This window comes from Lactuca serriola, chromosome 8 (assembly GCF_051521515.1).
Source record: "Lactuca serriola cultivar US96UC23 chromosome 8, Lser_US96UC23_V15, whole genome shotgun sequence".
Lineage (NCBI taxonomy): Eukaryota > Viridiplantae > Streptophyta > Magnoliopsida > Asterales > Asteraceae > Lactuca > Lactuca serriola.
In genome coordinates this window covers 216,211,091-216,216,878 of record NC_136415.1, presented here as the reverse complement: position 1 = coordinate 216,216,878, position 5,788 = coordinate 216,211,091, and the positions used below count along the sequence as shown (strand labels likewise).

The 5,788-nt window shown below is 31.5% G+C and overlaps 1 long non-coding RNA gene across 3 annotated transcripts; it reads right to left on the bottom strand.

Annotated features, from left to right (window-relative positions):
• Positions 1-1,936: 1,936 nt before the first annotated feature.
• LOC145071345 (uncharacterized) lies at positions 1,937-4,698 on the bottom strand. Of its 3 annotated transcripts, XR_013690409.1 has the most exons (6): positions 4,510-4,698; positions 4,340-4,400; positions 4,087-4,256; positions 3,431-3,629; positions 2,914-3,315; positions 1,937-2,133 (listed from the first exon to the last, which is right to left on the bottom strand). It is a non-coding gene; the product is annotated as an uncharacterized LOC145071345 (long non-coding RNA). The 3 variants fall into 3 exon arrangements; XR_013690408.1 differs by having other exon boundaries at positions 4,340-4,691; XR_013690407.1 differs by having other exon boundaries at positions 4,087-4,668.
• Positions 4,699-5,788: the final 1,090 nt, after the last annotated feature.

Below are 5,788 nucleotides of genomic sequence, written 5' to 3'. Positions count from 1 at the left end.
AACTCGTCGAGTTGGCCACTCTGTTGCTATATTTTTCGAATTTCTGATTAGATTTTGATTTGGATAATTACCACAACTCATTTTTTATTGCCTAAAATCGAATTTTCTGATTGGTAACTTAATATCCTTAACAAAACTGAAGATATGGTTAAATTTCCATAATATAAGATTATTTTGATTAATAGATTTAACCTAGTGTTTTTGAATAGTTTCAAATTGCACCATTTTGGTTTTATAGTTTAAATTTGAAATTAAAAATTTGATTTTAGAAATTTAAATATTTAAACCATCGCATTTTGAATAGATTAAAATACACCCTCATTGATATTATTAATATGATTAATTAAATGTTTAATTAAAAGAGAATTAATATATCCATTATATGGTTTAAATTTAATTGAATTAAAAGTTTAATTTATTGAAGCATTAAACCACTTGGTATTTTAAAAGTTTAAAATACTGCCTTATACTATATAAACTTAAAAATCTAATAAGTTATACATGTATATATATATATATATATATATATATATATATATACTAGCCGTTTACCCGCGCCAAGCACTGGGCGACAAAGAATTTCTTTCGGAAGATAGTTTTAATGTGATGATTAGTTTCATTTAGACGTGAGCTATTCATTGCGCCCTTTTGGTAGACTATTTTGTGTCGAATAGTTTCTAGCTAGGTGCATAGTCATATAATACGGCGGAAGTTGAGTATACATTTGAAATTTCATCTAATAGTTCATACTTGATTTTACAATATATAAATTATAACAATCTGCAATCATGTTGTTTCATCTGCTAGCCCAACATTAATAGCAATGAAAATGCATCAACGTAAATGTAAGCATTCATGATTCAACAAAATGAAAGCCAGATGTATCGTATCACATCAGATACTCACAAGAAAAAATCATATATTTAACCGTGTAAAAGTCATGATTGTATTTGACAAAATTAACTAACTACAATAACTAAATTAACTAACTACAATAAATCATATCATTTAACTGTAATAATGTTTTATTGAAGTAAGTGGTTTGGTTATGAGGTTATTAAGTTGATGATAATTAAGATGTCTGGAACTCTGGATTCTGGAAGAATTATCTCTACAAACATTCTAAGTGTTAAATTATGGATGTTGCAAGTGTTGTAGTGTTTTTTGTTACAAGTATGTTTTTCTTTTCTTTTTAAGTTATTAAAGCATATAAAAGCTTTGATGTGATGGTTACCAGAGTGTTGTAATAAACTATCTCCGTATTTTAATCATTTTAAGTTTTGTCATGTCCGAATGCTTATAAAGTTATAAATGATGTTGTGCCAAAAAGATCTATCAAAAATATATTTTAATTTAAGTGGTGTTTTCGGAAAAATCTTATGTGTCAATGATTGGAATAGATAGCAGCACAATATGAATAAATGTGCGGATATAATTGGTGTTATATGGGAGTAAAATAATTTGTAGGGGGACCAAAAATAAGTTCTATATGGTTTTCTCACTTTAAATGCATAAAATTAATATTCTATTATATTTTGATGGAGGCCTATGAATTTGTCGATTCATTAGAATTATAGGACATGAGAATATTTGAGGCTTTATAATAGATTTAATCGCCTTTAATTAGATAAAAAAAACATAGAAACATATTTGTATTCATGTACATATGGAAGGAGAAAGTTTCAATCCACCGAATTAGAACATGATATATTTTAGAAACAATATCCACTCATAAATTAGAACATGATATATTTTTGAAACAATATTCACTCAAATACACAAGCACACAATGTCCCAACATATACATATACAAACCATAAATATATAGGATGTCACAAACAATTACATACATACATATATACATATTATATAAATGTATTATTTGAGACAGAAGAATTTTATTATTTCAAACAGAAGAAGTTTATCACTTCAATCAGAAGAGAGAAAAAAATTATCATTTAAAACAAAAGAAGTCTATCACTTCAAATAGAAGAAGTAAAAACTAAAATATCATACACACTTCAGGTTATAACAGATAGAAGAAGTAAAAGAATCTAAATTCGTGTCAAGAAATGCAATGCAATGCAATGAAGTAGTCTTCTCGTTCCTGATTCCTTGTTTGTGAATTGTGTGCTGTAAGAGTAAAAAATCAGAACGTATATTAGATTTATAGGTGGAATAAAATATTCTATCATATAATTTTGAAAACCGATAATCATTCCAAAATTAACCAATTAATATCATACCATAAAAACTAACATTAAAAAAATATACTAAAATAATTTTAAAATCAGTTTAATAACTGTCATAAATCATACCAAAAATATTTTAAATCATACCAAAATTAATCACATTATTATAATATTTTAATTAAGATAATATTATACTAAAAATACTAACATTAACAAATTGATATTATACCATAAATACTACACATTAACAAATATACTAAAATAATTTAAAAATCAATTTAATAACTGTCATAAGTCATACAAAATTTTTTTAAATCATACCAAAAATAATTAAAAACTTCTTTATCAGTAGTCCTCACTAAAAAATAATTAAAAATTGTGATTTTTTTATTTTCGCAAAATTGATATCATTTTCAAAGATAAAAAAATCGCACTGCATTTTTTTTTTGGAAAACATGTAAGCAACAAAGCTTTATTAAAATCATTAGTTGAAAATGTTGTTATTTTTTATTAAGCCTTATTAAAATCATGATATTTTTTTAATATGTGTAATGAAATGTTTCATAAATTAAAATGGAAACATTAAAGTATTGAAAAAAAACACCATTTGCCTAAGCAACAAAGCTTAACAAAATGGAAGGAATCAGATTCTTTGGGGAATAGTCCATTCCATTCCATCAAGCAAAATAAATAAATAATAATAATAATAAAGAATTCTTACTTGGTGAAGTCTAAAAAGTGTATAAAACGCATCATTCCCGTAAAAAACATGGGAATCTTTTTTTCGCCACCACATGATGAAGAAGCTACACATTTCGCCAAGGGCTTAACGATCCGTAAAAACTACTCATATGGTGGTAATAAATACACGAAATCCTCAATTCCGTTCCCTTCTCCTTCACTTTCCGGTTTACATTCATCTAGCTGTTTGTATAAAAGGAATTTTAATTACAAATAACATAAATAAAAAAATGGGTGATATAAAATTTTACCAGTGACACAAGAACCTCATGAATATTTGACTTTGCTTCATGACCATTTTCAATAGCATTAGTTGGTCTAAAAGCCCTCATGTGCAAGGTATTTGAATGGGATTAACAGACTTAAACTCACTTCAATGAAACTTTGAAATAAGGACCAAAAATGGGAAAAAGTAAATTCTTTTTGGACCAAAACTGAAGAAAATTACTAAGTATAGGGACCAAAAATGTAGTTATCTGAAAGAAAAAGGAACATACTGATCTAGGATCAAAGGTGTTGAGTTGACTTTGGGCTGAACAACATGACCAATTGCAAAAATACCACCACCATTGTCACCATCTAGACAATGTGCAAACATCTTTTTTAGTTTTCCAGATGAAGTCAAGTGTGAAATGATTGATGAATGTGATTTTCCAAAACCAAGAATCCCATAAAGTGCATCCTCAGATTAGTATTCTGCTGATTCAAAAAAAATTCTAAGGATTAGTATTCTGCTTTCCAGATTTGAAACAATGGCCTTTGCTTTGGTAGTCAAACAACATGGACTATATTGAAAAGCAACTAAAGCAAATCAAAAAAGGCATTATTCGGTCCTTCCTAAACTGCCCTCGAGAAGACGAAGAAAAAACTACACCGCAGTCAACAAACATGTCAATGAAAGCTAACAAAATATCAATGGGTGATCTATATGTCTGACAAAAAGAGGAACTATCATGCCATCAAATAGGTCATACTTTGAATCAATGTATAGCTAAGATGTCTGTTAACGAAATCAAAAGGGGCAAAGGACACAAAGATGAGGGATGCATTATTATAAGAGAGAGAAAGAGAGAGAGAGAGAGAGAGAGAGAGAGAGGAATGAAATATTTGATAATGAACTCAAAAAGTATTGTTAATAGCACTGAAAACATACCCAAATATGACACTTCCATTTGTTACCTTAGTTTCCAAATCACCCGAGACACTTCATACTGGACAACATCCATTACAAAGTAAACAATACTGTAGCTACCATCACCATATGTCTTTGTATATAGACAAGATGCATTGGAATTGCAACCAGTAATTGCACCAGCATTGATTCTGCACAAAAATCTTGTCAGTAAAGGCCTATTTGGTATTTCTAATGGACCTGTTACTCTTAAAGCTCAGATCTCACGATTCACCTTTCTCAATTCACCATATACATGATGGCCTAATTTGCCCATGTAAAGCAACAAAGGTCGTCTGAGAAAAAGCAACACAAAGAGTTAAAGAGGGAGGGTGTAGCAATTGGACATTGCGAACATAGCAATTACCAAGAACGAAGAAAGAGAGAGATGAATATAGACATTACTGCATCGGCTAAGCCGGAGTACCCAACCATAGATCGGAATCCCCCCTTCACCAAGACCGTCACCAACTTCAACACCCTTGATTATGTTCAACTCACCACCATCTCCGGCATCTCTGTCACCGCTGGATACCTTTCTGGTCACACCCTCTTCCTACTCAATTATATTAGTTTACTCTTGGTTTGATTCTTGAATAACATATAATTTCTTTTGATTTTGCAGGAATCAAGCCAGGGATCAGGGGTTCGTTGATGATGACCGAGGGTTTAATCAGAGTTATGGGTGGGTTCATGTACGCGTACCAAAACTCCGTTGGACGTATGATGGGATTCTACCCCAAGAATGGCGAGGTCGCTCGTTACAAGAAGTAATTCCCCATACTTCTCTCAATTTTTCAATCTAGGGTTTTCTTCTGTTTGATGAAAATGGCCTCAAATGATCTTGGCATGGTGGTTGATCGTGGCGGCGGGATAGGGTTAGGGCTACTCATCTTGACAGAATGTAGAAGTGGCGGACAGTGGTGACGGAAAAAGTGGACTTCCAGGGCGTCGATTGCATGTTTGGTGGAGACAAGTGGTCGTGCGCTGCTGGGGTGTGATGTTGCCAGAGTTAGGGAAAAACACCTGACGTCGTGAGGGTGAAGAGATAAACAAAGACCGATGAGATTTGGTTTGATGGCGCTCTTGTGTGCAGATTAGGGTAACATCAGGAGAGGAGATTAGGGCAGCATCAAGAAATAGCTGTAAGCATAGATTGTAAACTTAATATTATTGTAAGCTTAATATTATTGTACATAATGTAATACTTATTGTACCTCTTAATTTTCAAGAAACAGGCAATATGTTTAATAATATACTAAAGATATATATATATATATATATATATATAAGATAAGTTAGTCTTACCATTAGTAGGCCTTATTCACGAAGCTGGTCTATATGGGGTGTTTAAGGAAGCGGCCTGTAAAATGACCGCCATGGGGTATCCACTCTTACCCACTGCACCCTTAACCAGTGGAGGGTTGTTAGCCGAACGGGTAGGCTAGGACACAAACTCTCATTAAAAGTATAATAAATTATAAAGTAACTAAACGCTTTCATAAATTCCCAATCTTAGTTACTTTAGGAAAATGTGGATTTGATGCTAGCCCATGAAATTGCACATTGCACCTTATTGGTCGTTAGTGGAGCGTGTGTGGTTAACCGGACACTAATATGGGACTAATGAAGGATGGGAATGGGTAGCTCAAAAAATATCATTGATCGATAGAGTGTGTGTGGT